Here is a 21137-nt window from a genome sequence, read left to right as displayed (position 1 = left end):
GTCATTGAAAAAAGTGTTAATTTATAACAATCACATCATTTCTCAACAATGAGTTGTGCTAAACACTGTATTTAGTATTATACATTTTTTCCCATTAACTGTTAATACATAAAATAGTCAAAGAAGAGGACATGAACTTCTCTGATTTACAAATTAAAAGCAACATTGCCAGAGATTTTCAAGGTCACCTAGTTAGTAAGAAACAAAGATAGCTTTTAAACTCAGATCTTCATGACTAAAGTCTACTTGCTATACTCCATAGCCCATTAAAACCCATAGTCTTAAGTCAGTGAGAAACATATAAGTTCTTGAGAAGGAAAATCAGAAGTTTAGGTTACATTATGTGGTTTTCTTCTGATTTTAATGCATCTCTGCTTACAGCTTTTCACTGGCTTCTTTGACTCCAAAGGCATTGATAAATGCTTAACCACAAGTGTTTTATTCTGTATACTTTGCTGAACTCACTCTACTTTGGGCTGATGCCTTTGAAATATAAATAAAGTATAAATAGAATCGAAATATGCCATGAGTTTCTGCTACACAAACAAAGATTTAGAGCATCAGCATATCACATTATAAGAAAAACCAAACATGAATATCAGATCAGATACTGTCCTTTAGAAGGCAGAAGGCAAATAGATGTTTAGCCACCATTTTTCTTCAGTTATTAGGCCAAATAGAAGAACTCACAATAAGATGATACATTTACATTAACACTTGTCAGCTATGTCTGCAAATGTAATCCATTTTGAGGTAATAGTACACACATAACTTTATCCAGGGTTAGTTTTGTCATTCAGCAGTTATTTATTAATATGTTGACCAGGGACTTCCCTAGCAGTTCAGTGGTTAAGGCTCCATGCTTCCACTGCAGGGGGCATGGGTTCAAACACTGGTTGGGGAACTGAGACCTGCATGCTGCATGGTGAAGCCAAAAAAAAAAAAAAAAAAAAAAAAAGTGTTGACCAGATAATTCATTATCCAAGCTGGGATACTTTAAGAATGAGTAGGGCTGTTAATGATATTCTGAATATAAAAGATATAAATGAGAATATGCCAGGAAAATTGTGGTATGTAGTCATTCTGTTTATGAAATGCCTACTTTACATTTAAGATTGTTTCAGACACTATGGAATGACATAATGAAATTAGCAGATAACCTCAAAAGTTAGTAGTATGGTTAGAGAAATAAAATTTACCTATGGTACCTCTAGAAGATAATACAAAATAATATGTCATTAACTGCTAAATATAAGGTACTTGCTAATAGTGCTATAGTAATTTCAGTAAAGGAAAGTTTCTTGTGGGAAGGCTTCAAGCAGAAAAAATGAACTTTACAGAGTTTAGGAATCAGGACTATTATACAAAAAGCTAAAATCTAAATAGCATTGATTACCAACTTTCAACCTCTTTTCTACCTGCATTGCTCTATTAATAATTCCTCTGGTAAACAAAAAGATGATGAATAGATAAAAAAGGTGAAGATTATAGAAGAATCTTGGATTATTATCCACGCATGAAACTACCTTGTACCTAAATTAGAGAACAGGTTAATATCTTTCAACATTATGTCATGACTCTAAATAAATTTATTAAAATGTTTCTTTTTGTATTTAGTAAATTTGCCCTTCTGTAGAAGAATTGCATCAAAAACCTATTGCTACAACATGGTGCTAACAAATTACCCGAAAACTTAGTTCTTGCAACAAGAATAGGCTCCCACTGGCACAAGTCTCTTGGTGGACAATGGTTCAGCTGATCTAGATCTGACTTGGCTGTGCAGCTCTGCTCCAGACTGCATATTGACGAGACTTGGATCCAGGCAGTGGTTCAGTGCACTTTTATTCCATTTTGCTTGTTCTGGAATCCAAGCAAAAGGAGCAGCAGCTGCCATAGGCATATTACTTTTAAAGCAAAGTCTTACAGCACAAGCATAAACAGAACCATGTGGGCATATTTAAGGCCTCTACATGTGTTACATCCACTAAAACTACACTGGCAAAAGCGAGTTGTTTTGTCATGCCCAGCATCACTGGGGTGGGGAAATATGTTCCACCTACAACTTTAAACAGTTTTTATATTTGGAGGAAAATAAAAAAACAATGCATATTATCTTCATTAATTAGAGATCGAAGTCAATATCTGCAGGAACAAATTTATGTTTAAATAAATAGTTATAATTTATTTATTCATTGAAAAATTTTTCTTTGAAGATCTCTTCTATGATAGACATGTTACTAGCCCAGAGTATAAGAACAAAGACATAAAGCTTCCTTTGGAGCAGCCTAGAGTCTATATCAGAGGACAGTGTATGAGCAAATACAAACTTGTGATACAAGTTTAACTTAGCTATAGTGATATTGATAATATTATGCACAACTGCAGAACTACAGAGGGATTACTGGGGGACTTGATGCTTTCTAGAACTAAAGTGAAGCAGTTAATGGTGACTTTGGGTACAGGTTAATATAAAGCAGGCTCCAGGACAATATCTAAAGACGCTCTTTCCTAGTACAGTGTTGGAACCATATGAGAACTGCTTAATTGTTCAACATTGCAATTTGGAGAGTTACTTTTTAAATATGTCTTTATTATTCTGAATAAATAATTTGCCCAGTATCCAACAGTTATTTAGGATAGGAATTATAGATTTCATATAAATACTTTTACATAAAGTGGCTGAGTAATTTAGGACACTGGTTGTCAAAGTTGAGTGTGCTTAAAAATCACCGAGGGTAGCTTGTTAAAGAAAAGTTCCAGGCCTACATTCCAAATATTCTGATAGAGTATTATAGGATGAGGGCTGTGAAATTACACTGTTAAAAATCAGCCTCTCTGTCTCCAATACCCAGGTAATTCTGAGGGGAAAATAATGTGTTTATGATGTGAATACAGTGGGACCTCTGTATCCACAGGTTTCCCATCCACAGATATGGAAGGCTGACTGTACTACAGCATTTTATATAAAGGACTTGATCATCTGCAGATTTTGGTGTATGCAGGGTCCTGGAACCAATCCTGAACAGATACCAAGCGACAGCTGTGCATTACTTTATTCTAAGTTATCAGTGTGGATAACTGCAGTGGATTTACTTGGCAAAATTCTGATTTTTTGTTATCTTAATGATTTACAATCAGATATTCAGTTTTGTTAATAGAGATACAGTTACACAGGGACCAGGAAGTCCCATTAAATGTTAAGTGAAAGGAAAAAAAAAATGGCTAAATGACTTTGCCCAGAGCAGGGAATCACCTTGACTGTTGAGAGTTAAAGAGAAGTCACAGCATATGTGTAACTTCTGCTCATTTTTAAATATATATGAGTAATTAAAAGAAATACAATTAAAATACATAAGCACGAACTAAGAAAATTTGAGAAAATAAATTTTAAATATAAAATATTTAAAAGAGTAAAAGTAGTAAAAGTAGTGTACATTTTATATAAGATAAAATAGTTAAGAATAAGAGACTATGAAACAACAAAAAATAAAACTAGACACCACAAGATAAGTCTTAAATTGGTAAAAATTTTAGGAAGGTAATTAGGTAAAAGTTATATGTAAACCTAAGGCTAAAGAAAGAAAAGACAAAAGAAAGAATATAGTACCTAGAAAAGACATAGTAAATTCAGAAGTTTTAGATATAGTGAAATTGATAAAACAATTATATTTTTAAAAAATAGTCTATTTTGTCTTATATAGGTATTGCTATTCCAGCTTTCCTTTGATTTCCATTTGCATGGAATACCTTTTTCCATCCCCTCACTTTCAGTCTGTATGTGTCTCTAGATCTGAAATGGGTCTCCTGTCAACAGCATCTATACAGGTCTTGTTTTTGTCTTTTGGTTGGAGCTTTTACTCCATTTAAATTTAAGGTGATTATTGATATGTATGTTCTTCTTGCCATTTTGTTAATTTTTTTGGATTTGTTGTTGTAGGTCTTGTTTTCCCTTTCTTCTTTTGTTCTCTTCTCTTGTGATTGATAACTATCTTTAGTGTTATCTTTGGATTCCTTTTTCTTTTTTGTGTGTATATCTATTAAAGATTTTTGGTTCGCAGTTACTGTAAGGTTTGAGTATAGGAGTCTATATATATATATATATATATATATAAATGATTGTTTTATGTTGCTGATCTCTTAACTTCAAAAGAATTTTAAATACGCTATATTTGTACTCTCCTCCCCTCACTAGTTTTGATATCATATTTTATATCTAATTGTTTTACATATCCCTTAACTGTTTATTGTGTATACAGATGATTTTACTACTTTTGTCTTTTAACTTCCCTACACAGTGGAATATTACTCAGCCACAAAAAATAATGAAATAATGCTGTATGCAGCAACATGGATGGACCTAGAGCTTATCATATTAAGTGAAGTCAGAGAAAGACAAATATCATATGATAATGCTATAGGTGTAATCTTAAACATGATAAAATGAACTTATTTACAAAATAGAAATAGATCCACAGACATAGAAAACAAACTCATGGTTACTAAAGGAGAAGTGGGGGGAGGGATAAATTAGGAGTTTGGGATTAAAATATGCACACTATTATATATAAAATAGATAACCAAGAAGGATCTACTGTATAGTACAGGCAAGTATGCTTAATATCTTGTAATAACCTATAATGGAAAATAATCTAAAAAGGAATATATAACTACACGCACACACACACACACTGAATCACATTGCTGTACACCCGAAACTAACACAACATTGTACATCAAATATATTTCAATAAAAATTGAAAAAGAAACAGAATTACAAAGAGATTAAAAGAACATAATGGTAAAAGTAGCTAAAATAATAAAAGAAAATAAGGAAAAAAATGAATGCAAAAGAAAAAAAAAACAGTAAGGGGAAAAAGTAAAAGCTAAAGAGGGTACTAATAATAAGTATGACATAACATTTGTACAAAGCCAAAATTGCCTTATGTACCAGCTGCAGAAGCTTGAAAACTTAGTCAGTTTTAGGACCAATGTTTGGAGTCAGGGTCAGGAGTCAGAAAGAAAAACTCTAGGCTTTTTTCTCTTCTCTCACACTCCTGATAACTAGCCTACTAAATTATCTGTACGGAAAGGTCACAATCAAATACTTAACAGGTCACATTTTTTAACTTCTGCAGCAACACCTCACATGCCCTTCCACCAGTGAGAAGCATGACCATTTAAGAAAGTTGCTTTGCTTTATGTGCAAAACACCTCCACTTGTTGACAAGAGTGGGAGAATAGTCCTTTCCTCTGCTTCAGGGATAACTTACTTATACCTCACTTATTATGTAAGATTTATTTGCATCTAAAAAAAGCCTTTTGGATTATCAGGAAATAGTCATAAAATTTTGGGCAAAACCCCTAAATATTATTGATAATAAAATATTTATCTTTTTATGTGCCTATCGGCCATCTGCGTATCTTCTTTGGGAAAATGCCTACTCTGGCCTTTTGTGGGTCATTTTTTAAGTGGGTCATTTTTTTGATACTGAATTGTATGAGCTGTTTATATATTTTGGATATTAACCCCTTATCAGTAATATCATTTGCAAATATGTTCTCCCATTCAATATGTTGTTTTTTTTCATTTTTTCAGTGGTTTCCTTCACTGTGCAAGAGGTTTTAAGTTAAATTAGATCCCATTTGTTTATTTTTGCTCTGTTTCCTTTGCCTTAAAAGACAGATCAAAAAAAAAAAAAGAAATGTTGCTACAATTTATGTCAAAGAGTGTTCTGCTTATGTTTTCTTCTAGGAGTTATATGGTTTCCAATCTTATATTTAGGTCTTTAATCCATTTTGAATTTATTTTTGCATAAGGTGTTAGACACTGTTCTAATTTCATTTTGTTACATGTATCAATAGCTGTCCAGTTTCTCCAACACCACTTATTGAAGAGACTGTCTTTTCTCATTATGTTTTCTTGTCACCTTTGTCTTAGATTAATTGACCACAGGTGTATGAGTTTATTTCTGGACTCTTTATTCTGTTCGAGTGACCTTTGTGTCTGTTTTTGTGCCAGTACCATGCTGTTTTGATTATTGTAGGTTTGTAGTATAGCCTGAAGTCAGGAGTATGATACCTCCAGTTCTGTTCTTTTTTCTTCAGATTGCTTTGGCTATTTGAGGTCTTTAGTGGTTCCTTATAAATGTTAGGATTATTTCTTCTAGTTCTGTGAAAAATTCCATGGTAGTTTGATAGAGATTGCATTGAATCTGTAGATTGTTTTGGGCAGTATGGACATTTTAACAGTATTAATCCTTCCAAGAACACAGAATATCTTTCTATTTCTTGGTATCATCTTCAGTTTCTGTCATCAGTGTTTTATAGTTTTCTGAGTATAGGTTTTTCTGTTCCTTGGTTAAGTTTATTCCTAGGTATTTTAATTTTTTTGATGTTATGGTTTTTTTGGTTTTTTATTTTATTTATTTATTTTTGCGGTACGTGGGCCTCTCACCGTTGTGGTGTCTCCCGTTGCGAAGTACAGGCTCCAGACACGCAGGCTCAGCTGCCATGGCTCATGGGCCCAGCCGCTCCGTGGCATGTGGGATCTTCCCAGACCGGGGCACGAACACGTGTCCCCTGCATCAGCAGGCGGACTCTCAACCACTGCACCACCAGGGAAGCCCTTGATGTTATTTTAAGCAGGATAGTTTTCTTGTTTTTTCTTTCTGATGGTTCATTATTAGTGTATAGAAAAGCAGTGGATTTCTGTATATTAATATTGTATCCTGCAACTTTAGCAAATTCATTTATTAGTTCTGATAGTTTTTTGGTGGAGACTTTAGGGTTTTCTATATATAGTATCATGTCATCTGCAAATAGTGACAGTTTTATTTCTTTACTTCCAATTTGAATGCATTTTATTTATTTTCCTTGTCTGATAGCTGTGGTTAGAACTTCCAATACTACATTAAATAGAAGTAATGAGAGTGAACATACTTGTCTTATTCCTGGTTTTAGAGGAAAGGCTTTCAGCATTCACCATTGAGTATGATGTTATCTGTGGGTTTGTCATAAATGGCCTTTACTAAATTAACTTCTCTCTAAACCAATTTTGATGAGAGTTTTTATCATGAATGGATGTTGAAATTTGTCAAATGCTTACTTTGCATCTATTGCAATGATCATGTGATTTTTATCCTTCATTTTGTTAATGTGGTGCATCACATTGATTGATTTGCAGATATGAAACCATCCTGGCATCTTTGGAATAAATTCCACTTGATCATGGTGTATGAACTTTTCTTTTTAATATTGTTTAATTCTATTTGCTAGTATATTGTTGAGGATTTTTTGCATCTATATTCATCAGAGATATTGGTCTATAGTTTTCTTTTTTGCCTTGTAATTTTCTTTTTTTTGTAGTGTATTTTTCTGGTTTTGGTATTAGGGTAATGGTGGCCTCCTGGAATAAAGCTGTGAGTGTTTTCTCCTCTTCAACATTTTTTTTTTTTTTTTTTTTTTTTTGCGGTACATGGGCCTCTCACTGCTGTGGCCTCTCCTGCTGTGGAGCACAGGCTCCGGACACACCGGCCCAGTGGCCACGGCCCACGGGCCCAGCTGCATGTGGGGTCCTCCCAGAATGGGGCACGAACCCGTACCCTGTGCACCGGCAGGTGGACTCCCAACCACTGCACCACCAGGACAGCCACCTCTTCAACTTTTTGAAATAGTTTGAGAAGGCTAGGCATTAACTCTTCTTTATATGTTTTGTGGAATACATATAAGTTGTATTCCATAACTTATGAAGTTGTCTGGTCCTGGACTGTTGTTTTCTGGGAATTTTTTAAATTATAAATTCAATTTTACTACTCATGATCATTCTGTTCAGATTGTATATTTCTTCATGATTCAGTCTTGGAAGCTTTTATGTTTCTAGGAATTTGCCCATTTCTTCAGTTCGTCCAATTAGTTGGGCTATAACTGTTAATAATATTCTCTTATATTTCGGTGATTGGTTGTTATTTCTCCTCTTTCATATTTTATTGATTTGGGTCGTCTCTCTTTTTTTCTTGATGAGACTGGGTAAAGCTTCTCAACTTTTTTTAACTTTTTAAAAATCCAGCTCTTGGTTTCATTGATTTATTTATTGTTTCTTTTGTCTCTATTTTATTCATTTCCTTTCTGATCTTTTTATTTTAATTGAAGTATAGCTGATTTACAATATTAGTTTCAGATGTACAGCATAATGATTCAAAAATTTTGTAGATTATACTCCATTTAGAGTTATTAAAAATAATGGCTATATTTCCCTATGCTGTGTAATATATCCTTGTTGTTTATCTATTTTACACATAGTAGTTTGTTAGTCTTAATCCCATACACCTATCTTGTCCCTCCCATCTTCCCTCTTCCTACTGGTAACCACTAATTTGTTTTCTATATCTGTGAAGCTATTTCCATTTTGTTATATATATTTGTTTCATTTTTTTAGATTCCACTTATAAGTGATAGCATATATTATTTGTCTTCTTCTATCTGACTTATTTCATTTAGCATAATGCCCTCTAGTTTCATCTGTATTTTCACAAATGGCAAGATTTCCTACTTTACTATGGCTGAATGATATTCTATTCTATATATATATATATATATATATATATATATATATATATATATATATATATATTTATTTATTTATTTATCCATTCACCCATCCATAAACACTTAATTGCTTCCACATCTTGGCTATTACAAATGATGCTTCAGTGAACATGAGGTTGCATATATCTTTTAAGTTAGTGTTTTCATTTCCTTCAGATAAATATCCAGAAGTGGAATTGCTGGATCATATGTTAGTTCTATTTTTAGTTTTTTGAGGTACCTCCATACTCCTTTCCATAGTGGCTGTACCAATTTACATTGTCACCATCAGTGTACAGGAGTTCTCTTTTTTCTGCATCCCCGTCAACATTTGTTATTTGTAGAGTTTTTGATTTTAACCATTCTGACACTTGTGAGGTGATATCTCATTGTGGCATTGACTTTCATTTGCCTAATGATTAGTCATGTCAAGCTTCTTTTCATGTGCCTGTTAGCCATCCTTAGCCTTCTTTAAAAAATCTCTTTTCTGGTCTTTTGCCCATTGTCTCTGGTCTTTATTATTTCTTTCTTTCTGCTGACTTTGGACATTGTATTTTTCTTTTTATATTTCCTTTAGATAGAAGGTTAGGTTATTTATTGACATTTTTCTTGGTTCTTGAGGTAGGCCTGTATTGCTATATACTTCCCTCTTAGAACTGCTTTGGCTGTGTCCCATAGCTTTTGGAAAATTTTTTTCTTAATTTGCCTTATTTTCTGACTTCCTCTTTGATTTCTTCATTGACCCATTGGTTATTTTAGTAGCATGTTGTTTAGTTGCCACATGTTTGTGTTTTTTCCCATTTTTCTTCTTGTAATTGATTCCTAATTTCATATCATTGTTGTTGGAAAAAATATTTTATATAATTTACATCATCTTAAATTTGTTAGGACTTATTTTGTGGCCTAGCTTGTTATCCTAAAGAACATTCCATGTGTACTTGAAAAGAATGTGTATTCTGCTGTTTGGGGATGGAATGTCCTTTAGGAATCTATCAAGTCCAGCTGGTCTAATGTGCCATTTAAGACCACTGTTTCATTATTGATTTTCTGTCTAGATGATCTATTTTGTTTTCTTTTTTAACTGATTTGTTTTATTTATTTATTTTTGGCTGTGTTGGTTCTTTGTTGCTGTGCATGGACTTTCTCTAGTTGCGGTGAGTAGGGGCTACTCTTCGTTGCAGTGTGCGGGCTTCTCATTGTGCTGGCTTCTCTTGTTGAAGAGCATGGGCTCTAGATGCCCGGGATTCAGGAGTTGTGGCTCACGGGCTCTGGAACGTGGGCTCTGTAGTTGTGGCACACAGGCTTAGTTGCTCTGGGGCATGTGGGATCTTCCCAGGCCAGGTCTTGAACCGGAGTCCCCTGCATTGACAGGTGGATTCTTAACCACTGTTCCACCAGGAAAGCCCTGATCTGTTTATTGATGTACATTGGTTGTTAAATTCCCATACTATTTTTGTATTACTGTCAATTTCTCCCTTTATGTCTGTTAATATTTGCTTTATATATTTAGGTGCTCCTGTATTAGGTAAATATTTGCTAGTGAGTCTTTTATCCTCTCAGGTATTGATCTCTCTATTATTATATAATGCCCTTATTTGTCTTTTGTTATATACTTTGTTTTAGTCTATTGTTTTCTGATATGAGTATTGCTACCTCAGCTTTCTTATAATTTTCATTTGCATGAAATGTTTTTTCCATCCCCTCACTTTCAGTCTGTGTGTATTTTTAGCTATGAAGTGAGTCTCTTGTAAGCAACATATAAATGGGTCTTTTCTAGTGCAATCAGCCACCCTATGTCTTTTTATTGGAACATTTACTTCATTGACAATTTAAAGTGATAGTACGTATTTAGGTATGTATTTAATGCCATTTTGTTATTTGTTTTCTGGTTGTCTTTCTAGTTCTTTTCTGTTCTTTTTTTCTTTTTCAGTTTCTTCCCTTGTGTTTTAATAATTTTCTTTAGTAGTATGTTTGTGTTGTGTTGCTCTAGTTTTTGTGTATCTATTGTGGGTTCTTGATTTGTAGCTACCATAGGGTTTGTATATGTTGATCTATTACTATGTCTATATATTTTGAACTAGTAGTCACTTAAGTTCAAACATATTCTAATATATCTACATTTTGCTTTTTTACTCTCCTCCCTGTTTTGTGTTTTTGATATTACATTTTACATCTTCATGTTTATCCCTTACCTGTTTATTGTAGTTATAATTGATTTTACAATTTTATGTTTTTTAATCTTCCTGCCAGCTTATTTAAGTGATTGATCCACAGTCTTTACTATATATTTGCCTGTCCTAGTGTGCTTTTTAATTCCTGCAGATACTTGCTTCTTTTTTTACATTAAAAATATTTTTATCAAAATTAATGATTCCTATGCAACAATGGTCATCATAGACAAGCAACCTATATGAAGAGAGATTAGAAAAGCTATTTCTTTTTTTTTTAAGCTACTAATGGGTTTTTCTTTGTTTTTTGCTGTTTTTTTTAAACAGCAGGTTCTCATTAGTTATCTATTTTATACATAGTAGTGTATATATGTCAATCCCAATCTCCCAATTCATCCCACCCCCCCTTTCCCGCCTTGGTGTCCATACATTTGTTCCCTACATCTGTGTCTCTATTTCTGCTTTGCAAATAGTTTCATCTGTACCATTTTTCTAGATTTCACATATATGCATTAATATACAATATTTACTTTTCTCTTTCTGACTTACTTCACTCTGTATGACAGTCTTCACTCTGTATGACTTCACTCTGTATGACAGTCCATCTACATCTCTACAAATGACCCAATTTCATTCCTTTTAATGGCTGAGTAATATTCCATTGTATATGTGTATCACATCTTCTTTATCCATTCATCTGTCAATGGACACTTAGGTTGCTTCCATGTCCTGGCTATTGTAAATAGTGCTGCAGTGAACATTTGTGTGCATGTATCTTTTTGAATTATGGTTTTCTCAGGGTATATGCCCAGTAGTTGGATTGCTGGGTCATATGATAGTTCTATTTTTAGTTTTTTAAGGAATCCCCATACTGTTCTCCATAGAGGCTGTATCAATTTACATTCCCACCAACAGTACAAGGGGGTTCCCTTTTCTCCACACCCTCTCCAACATTTATTGTTTATAGATTTTTTGATGGTGGCCATTCTGATGGGTGTGAGGTGATACCTCATTGTAGTTTTGATTTGCATTTCTCTGATAATTAGTGATGTTTACCATCTTTTCATGTGCCTCTTGACCATCTGTATGTCTTTCTTGGAGAAATGTGTATTCAGGTCTTCTGCCCATTTTTCGACTGGGTCTTTTTTTTTTTTTTTTGATATTCAGCTGCATGAGCTGTTTCCACTTAGAGAAGACACTTTAACTTTTATTTTAGGGTCAGCTTAGTATTGATGAACTCTTATTTTTACTTGTCTGAGAAGTTCTTTATCTCTCCTATTCAAAATGACAGTCTTGCTGGGTAGAGTATCCTAGGTTTTAGGTTTTCTCCTTTTAGCATTTTAAGTATATCATGCTACTCCCTTTTGGCCTACAAAGTTTCTGCAGAAAATTCAGCTGATTGTCTTATGGGGGTTCCTTTGTATATAACTATTTTTCTATTGCTGTCTTTAGAATTCTCTCTTTAAATTTTTCCATTTTAATTATGATATATCTTAGGGTGGGTCTCTTCGAGTTCATCTTGTTTAGGACCCTCTTTTTTTCCTGTACGTGGATATCTGTTTCCTTCTTCAAATTCAGGAAGTTTTCACCATAATTTCATCAGATACATTTTTTTTTTACCCCTTTACCCCTTTCTGTCTTTCTTCTCCTTATGGGACCCCAGTATTGTGAATGTTGGTATGCATGTAAATAGTTGCTTGTGAGGTTCCTTAACCCGTTGTCATTTTTTAAATTAGTTTTTCTTTTTGCTGTTCTGATTGGGTGATTTGCATTTTTCTATCTTCCAGACCATGTATACGTTCTTCTGTATCACATAGTCTGCTCTTAATTCCTTCTAGTGTGTTTTTTATTTTACTTATTGTGCTCTTCAGTTCTGATTTTTTTTATATTTTCTAGAACCCTGTTGAAATTCTCACTGTATTCTTCTATTCTTTTCCCTAATTCAGTTAGCATTTTTATTGCTAATTCTCTCAAGTCATTCTGGTAAATTATCTCTGTTTAACTAATTGTTTCTTCAGTGTTTTTTTTTTCTTCTTTCATTTGAAATAACTTCCTCTGTCTTCTCATTTTGCTTAACTTCTGTCTCTGTGAAATTAGGTGAAACAGTTACCTATCCAGGTCTTGATGTTGTGTCATTATGTGGGAGTGTCCTTATGTGAGAGTGTCCCTATACAATCTGTGTCTGCCTAGTGGCTTTGGTGGGAGAGCTGTGTCTGATGTGAGCATGACTCATGTCTTCCCCTAGGATGTGCTGGCAGCTAACGCCTTGGTAGGAAGTGGGGCTGTAGGTGCAGTGGCTACAGCCAGAGCCAGGTGTGAGCCACAGAGCAAGAGGGGCTAGATCAGTGCTCAGCATGGGGTGGGTCATGTGTTGGGTGGTCTCAGCTCCAGAGTTCTGGACTGCTTTTGATCTGCTGTCCCCATGACTGCCAAACATCACTGACCTTACCTTGTTCAGATGCTGTGCTGGGTCTCAGCCAGCTCCTTCCACCACAGCCATGCATTTTCCTCAGCTGTGGCAGCCTTCACCCTAGTGTGGATCTGTGCCATGGAGCAAGTGGGCCTAAGTGGGTAGTCAGCTTGGGCTGGGGAGCACACTGGATCAGTCACAGGGAACTGGCTGGAGTCCCAGGCAGTTTCAATCTGCTCCCTTACTTTTTCTAAAGTAAGTAAGAGTGTGTGTGTTCTTCATGAGTGGAGTCTAGGTTTCTTACAGCTCTGCTGTCAGTCCCATTGGTTTTGAAACCAGCTAAGGGGGCTCATCCTCCCAGTGTCAGACCCCAGACTGGGGCACCCAATATGTGATTTGAACCACCCACCCTTCAGGGAGGATCTCCAGACCCATATGATCCCCTCTTATTCTGTATCCCCTTCCAAAAACACAGGGTCCGACATAATTCTTTTCCCTTCCTACCCAATCCTGTGTGGATGTTTACTATAGTCTTAATTATATGAGTATTTCTACCAGTCTCAAGTTTATTTTCAGTGAGGATTTCTCCACAGGTAGATGTATTTTTGATGTGTTTGTAGGGGGAGGTCATCTCTGTGTTCTCCTATTCCACCATCTTGATCTTGAGCTATCTACTACAGCTTTATAGAGATAAGTGACTTCTCTCTTATTTAATTATCAGTCCTTTGGAAATTTATATATATTTAAAATGTATTATAAATATAAATATATAAAACACGTATATATTATATACTTCTGGACTTTGAATTTTGAGAGTTTAGGTTTGAGTCTTAGTTCTTGGAGTTACTACTAATGAACATTATTGAACTGTTGCAAGATTTAATGAAATCACACTGGTAAAATGCAAATATTAATATAATGCTTGGAAGATGATCAATAAACATAGATAATGATTATCAATGTCATTAGTTATATAAATATGATACAATGTATAAACATATCTCATCAACATAAGAAAGTGAAATATACATAAAGAAAGTGAAATATACCTTATATATTTTGGATGTCATAATAGTCTAGTCCCAAAATTTAAAAAAAAATAAACTCCTGCACATTATGAACCAATTATCCTTTGAATACACATTTGTTTAAATATGTAGATTTCACTTTTTATATCTGAAATATAATTTGAAACATTGACTCAAAGTGCAATAGTTCATTTCATTATAATCCTTCTACTTATTATATTTTTATTTTAATATAATCTCAGTACTATAAAATGCTCTTCTCACAGTCTCCCAAACTAATCAGTGTTCAGAAAGATGCACCCACCATTATTAATCAACAAAAGATTCTGTCAATCTCAGCCCTCAAATGTTAAATTATATTCTCTCCATCAAGACACAAAGCCCTTTTTGGTATTAAAACATCTTTAATCTCATCATGGTCTATTGCACAGTCCACTCCTTTAAGTTAGTAATCTCATTATATAACCTCCCTTCCCAAGTCACTACTTTAAAAGGAGTTCCCTATTGCTATCATTGTAAAGACCAAAGGAAAAGAAGATAGCTCTTTCCAAAGCTCAAAGGGGAAGGAAGTGATCTATTCTTTATTATACTTTATTATGTCCTTTTAAAAATCTTATCATGTATTAGCAGTAATATTCATGACACTGGAGTACACTTACAATAGTCAGCTCTTATGATTATCAAAAAGCTTCACTTTAGCATTTAATCAACTCTAAAAGCCATTTATTGCTTTAGATATTCCCAGCACAATGAACATTATCCATAAGCATTTGTTTTTTCATAGGGAAGCAAGATGGCATAGAAATGGAACATAACTCTGGGAGGGACTTATTTGATTTTTAAAAGGGCATTTTAATTTCCATAATAGCTTCTCCAAAGGAGCCTGCTGAGCAGCCTTTAATCTATCAAGTTTAGGAAAATCTTAAAAGCATTGTCTTGCTTTCTGTTGTTAGGGCTCCTTTCAGGAAATGAGCAGATATCTTGGTGTAGACTCAAGTAAAAAAGCATGTGAAAGGCTGAGTTATGTAGTTGTAGTATAATTTTCTTCCTTGTATGGTGGATATTGGGACACAGAAAGGTCTCCAAAATCTAAAGTATCCCTTTCTGTGGTGATAATACCACTGTTCTTTCTAATGGAATAGCTTCTTAGAAGCATGTTCATTGAACCTGGATTAAGAGATTTGAATTTCTGAAAGAAGAGGAAACCCTTCTTCTACCTCATCCCACAAAACATTATGTCTGAGGGCCTTGAAGAGCGATTAAGCTTTTGCTATCTTCTCATTACTGTTACTATACTATTATTAGCCTGGCATAAGTAGGGGCTCAATCAATGTTTCTGATAAAATAAAACCTATTCGTCAGCCTGGAGCTAATAGCACTGAAGGAAAAAGATTCTCTGCTCTGCTCTCTAAGCAACTCAACCAAAAATCCAAAGGGTATTTTTGTTTTGTTTTGTTTTTTCTTTGCTTTGTTTTTTGTTTTGTTTTTGTATTTGTCATATGTGACAGCTAGGATGCATTTGACACTTGATTAAATCTGTTATCTCTTATTTTCTCTGTTCTCCTACATTTGTGATCACTCATTACCTACTTAGCTTATTATTTTTTGTCCTTCTGAAATCTGTTTTGTGGATGTATCATGCTCAGACCCTCAAAAACAACAACAAATCAAGAAAAATCCTTCTTTTCTTTCTCTATATTCTTCAACTAGTGCTTCTATGACTGAGCTTCAATCTGACATCTTACCATTATTTTGAACTTTATGCTGGAAATTCCTACAAAAGTACCCCATTAGCACTTCACACACAACATTAAACATGCTCATACGCAGCCATATTTTTGTATGTATGTCTCTTTGGTTATATCATATGGTCCTTGAGAGAAGGGACAATATCTCTTATTCCATTTATTCCACTACAGTTGCTCATTATTTTAACATCATAGATGCTGTATCAAGCTGTTGTATAAAGACTTGTGATGAGCTAACTCACTCATATCACTTCTGTGATTTGCTTTTTGTTTTACAGTGATCTCTGTCAATATCTTCTAAGAAGAACTAATGTTGAGAAATATATACATAGCTACCAAATAACCAAACTTCATTACAATATGCTTGGCAGCACGCTAAGTGATTTACATATATTATCTTATTAAGTACCACAACAGGGTGACAGCACAGTCACTCTGGTAATTTTTTATTACCTATATTAGAGCTGAAGAAGCTGAGACTTGGAACGATTAAGCAATTTGTTCAAGGTCACACAGCAAATGAGCAGTAGAGTCAAGGGTCAAATCCAGGTCTGGCTGACTCCAGAATTTTATGTCCCGGCAACTTCTCAAACAGAAAGCAAGGCTTCAGAGGAAAGAGAGTCAGTACCAAGGCCTGGTAAATGCATTGGTATCAGACCTGAAGGGAACATGCCAAATGGGAAAATAATCTTCAGGGAGCATGGACAATGTATTCATGAGAACGGATAAAAGATGAAGAGAGGGTTTTCCCCATATGTCAGCATTGATATGATCCAAGTGTCTTCCCTTCACTGGAAGATAGGTGCATCAGAAATGACCAAGGGTAAATTTCTCCAGCACCGTGGAGAGGATATTCAGAGTCAAAGTTAATATAATTTAGAAGAAATAAAGACATGCATTATTTTTACATATATGGTTAAATTTGGAAGGATGAAGTTTTTATTTTTCCCCCTTATTTATTTAAGCTTCATATTATAAAAAATGTTAATTTCATATAATGTCTAAATTTATAGAAAAGTAATGTAAAATTGTCATTTGTGTTACATTTTTCAATTTAAAATAAAAAAAAATTTACTAACTTTCTTTTTCATGTCTTATCATTTTATTGTTCTGGCACAGAGGGTGACAAGCAAATGTCAGAAGCTGTGATCTACAAAGAAGGTAGACATGCAAGCATTAACCTCATTTAAATTTCTGAGTGATTTGGTGGTTGAATTTCCCAACAGTAAAGTTGCACCTAAAATTGATCAACTTCAGTGTCATCAACAGATGTCCCTAAACCATTAGCAACTAATGGATTGTTTAAAGGACCTTAATAGCTCATTTGTCTAGTCAAAACCCCATCAATTCAACCTTTGAAAACCATATTTTCCTGTCATTAGAAAATTGAGTCCATTGTCCTTTAGTTTTGAAATGACATGTATTTCAAATCAATTAAGGCAAAAAGACCAATTATTTGGTGAATTTGTGACAACCAAAATGTTTTGAATAGCTGATAAAAATGATAGCTGCAGAACTGCAGGCTATGTACTGATGAATCAGGTAGAGGAAATAAAAAGGAGATGTATGTAATCTTAACATAAATATGTTAGCTCCCAAAAGGTTATTAAGTAAGACATGTGTGTCTTCTTACAACAGCTCCCAGTGGTTTTTAATAATGAAATCCTATATTTAAAGGCTTCTATCTTTTCTATACCTCTTGAAAGTGTTCTTGGCTTAAAGTTTCTCTGTTGTATCTTACTGTTAAACACTTTTATTTCTCCTTTTTCTTATCTTCCAATAGTCTTGGTTATAAGCTGCAATTTGTTCTATAATTGAAACATAACAACTTTTATTTATAAAATTTGTTTTTAGAAAAAATGAGAGGCATTTTCCCTTCATGTTTCTATATTATCTATAATGATATATCTGATCCAAATGATGGTTAGATAAATGCACAGAGCTATGCAAAATTTCAGTGTGAAATTTCTCAGAAGGCTACAGTCATGGGATGTTAATGCCTTTTGAATTGTCATACTGTCACTGAAAAGGTAATTATATACAGTCAGTTACTAAGAATGGCTTTACCATCACTCAAAAAGCAGTCACATGAATGCAACTATGTGGTGAGGAAGCATATTTGGACATGTAAAATACTTCAACTACATATTATATTCTTGCAGTTTTTACTCTATAATAAATATTCTTAATTTTATTCATACTGACTTCATTTAACATGTTTTGTTGGGGAAAAATAAAACCCACAAGCTTCTTACTTGGAAATAAATTTCTTTTCATAGAATAGAGGTAAGTGAAAGATGTTCTAGATTTGATTTAATACGGCCAAATTATTGAAATTTTAATTTAATTGCACTATTTTTTAGAGGAGACTAATTTAAATGGGGGTGTGTCTGAGAATGCCTTGTTAAATGAAAGGTTTTTCTCCCCATTAAAAAAAATTAAAGTACAATCTAGACACAGTAAAAGTAACCTTTTTGGTGTGCAGTTATACAAGTTTTGGCAAATGCGTATGGTTATGCAACATCATTAAGATAAAGATAGAGAACACCTTCATTAAATCAGAAATTTTTTTCTGGAGGCACTTTCTAAGTAACCCCTACCTTCATCCTCAGCCCCTAACAACACTGATCTGTTATCTTTGTCTACAGTGTAGCCTTTTTCAGATGGCATTATTAATGGAATTATTCAGTATGTAGCATTTGGAGTTTGACTACTTTGACATTGCATAATGCACTATGGAATCATCCATGTTGTGTATGCCAGCAGTTTTCTCCTCTTTATTGCCGAGTAGAGAATTTCATTTTATAGATATACCATGGGTCATTCAACCATTCCTCAGAAGAGGGACATTTGGGTTTCCAGGTTGGGGCAGTTATGAATAAAGCTGCTCTAAATATTTGCATAAAGATTTTTGTGAGAACATGTTTTAATTTTACTAGGGTAAATACCCACGTGTAGGATTATTGGGTTATGTGGTAAATGTATGTTTAATTTTGTAAGACATGGTTCAACTCTTTCCAAGGTAGTTGTAAAATTTGTCATTTTATACAAGTACTGTTTGAGAGTTCCAGTAGCTTTGCCTCTTTGCCAGCTCTTGGTATTGTCAGATTGGTCTGTTGTGGTATCTAGTTGTAGTTTTAATTTACATTTCTCAAATGGCTAGTGATGTTGGACATCTTTTCATGTGCTGATTTACAGTTTTTTTATGGAATAGTGTTTAAATATTTATCTATTTATTTTTTGGTTGTTAATTTTTGTATTGCATTTTGGAAGTTTTAAAATATATTCTAGATATACATATTTTATGTCATATGTGCTTGAAATTATTTCCTCTCAGTCTGCCACATTTAATTCTCTTAGTAGTGCCTTTCAAGGAGTAAATTCCTTAATTTTGATGAAATTCAATTTATTATTTTTTTTCTTTTATGGTTCAACCTTTTGGTGTTGTGTCTATATAATTTCACCTAACCCAATCTCATAAAGATTTTCTTCCAGATGTTTTGTAGTTTTAGTTACTGCATTTAGGTCTGTGATTGATTCTGAATTAATTTTTTATATGGTATGCAGGAGGAATACAATTCACTTTTTTGCCTATGAACGTTAACTTGTTTCATCATCATTTATTGAAAATACTATTCTTTTTCATTGAATTGTCATTATACCTTTGTCAAACATCAACTGACCATATATGTGTGGACTTATTTCTAAATTCTCAATTCTGTTTCATTGATCTATGTGTCCATCCTTTCTCCAATAACATACTGCCTTGATTTCTGCAGCTTTAAAATGAGTCCTGAATTCACATAGTGTGTATTCTCCAACTTTACTCTTCTTTTTGAGTTATTCTAGCTCCTATGCATTTTCGTAAATATTTTAGAATCAACTTGTTAATTTCTACACACACACACACCACTGCTTGAATTTGGGTTGGAATTTGATTTGGATTGGAATTGAATCTTTAGAAGAGTTTAAAGAGAATTATGTAATTTGAAGCTCTGTTTTTAGGTGCTTAACCATTTAGGATTGTTATCATGTCCTTGTAGAATGACACATTTATAACTATTCAATTTTCCTAAGTATAATTTGCAATATCCCTTATTCTGAAATCTACATTGTCTGATATCAATATAGCTACCCCAGCTATTTTGGAAAGTGTGTGTGTCTTTCTACTTTAAGTGTTTTGTTTTATTTTTTAGACAGCTTAGAGTTGGCTCTTGCCTTATTTTGTTATTCAGTTGAACAATCTGTCCTTTAAAATAAATGTGTGTTTAGACCATTTACATTTACTTTTGCTAATATGATTAAAGTCTATATTTTGATTTTTTCTATTTTTTTCATGTGCTTTTGCTTCTCTTTCACTCTTTTATTGCCATTTTTGGATTAATTATTATTTTTTACAAATCCATCTTATCTTACTTGTGACTCATTATATATACATATTTTTAAAAATGTGGTTGTTATCCTAGACTTCCCAATATGCCTCTCTAATCCCAGTTTATCTTCAAATAATACTGTACCACTTCATGTATAGTGAAACTATCTTACAACAGTTTCTCTCCCTCATCCATTTGCTATTTTATCATATATTTTACTCCTACATATGCTATAAACACATAGTACATTGCTACTATTTTTGTTTAAATCAGTCATTTATCTATTAGAGCAATTACAAGAAGAAAAAATAAAGTATATATTCATCTTTATTATTCCACTCTCAACATTATCAATTTCTTTGTGTAGATAAAGGTTTTTTTATAGAGTTTATTATATTTTTTATGACTGAACAGCTTCCTTTATAATTCATTGTATTTAGGTCTTCAAGTAAAGAGCTCTCTGCTTTTCTGTGTCTGAAGAAAAAAGAAGTCTTTATTGCTCCTTCATTTTTGATAGGTATCTTCCCTGAGTACAGAATTCTGGGTTGACTTTCTTAAGCATAATCAAGATTGCACTTAGTTGTATTCACTGACAAAATTTCGGATGCAAATTTTACCTTTGTTTACCTGTATGAAATATGTTATATTATCTGGCTGCATTCAAAATGTTCTCTTTGTCTTAGATTTTCAACAGATTGAATAACTTATGACTAGTTTGTTTTTGTTTTAATTGTCTTGCTTGATGTTCTCCAAGCTTCTTGAAACTGCCTTTTTAAATTTTTCATTAATTTTAAAAACATCTTATTCACTGTCATCTTTGAATACTT

Source organism: Mesoplodon mirus (genome assembly GCF_964341445.2).
Source record: "Mesoplodon mirus genome assembly, chromosome: 5".
NCBI classification, from domain to species: domain Eukaryota; kingdom Metazoa; phylum Chordata; class Mammalia; order Artiodactyla; family Ziphiidae; genus Mesoplodon; species Mesoplodon mirus.
Note: the sequence above shows the minus strand (reverse complement) of the source record.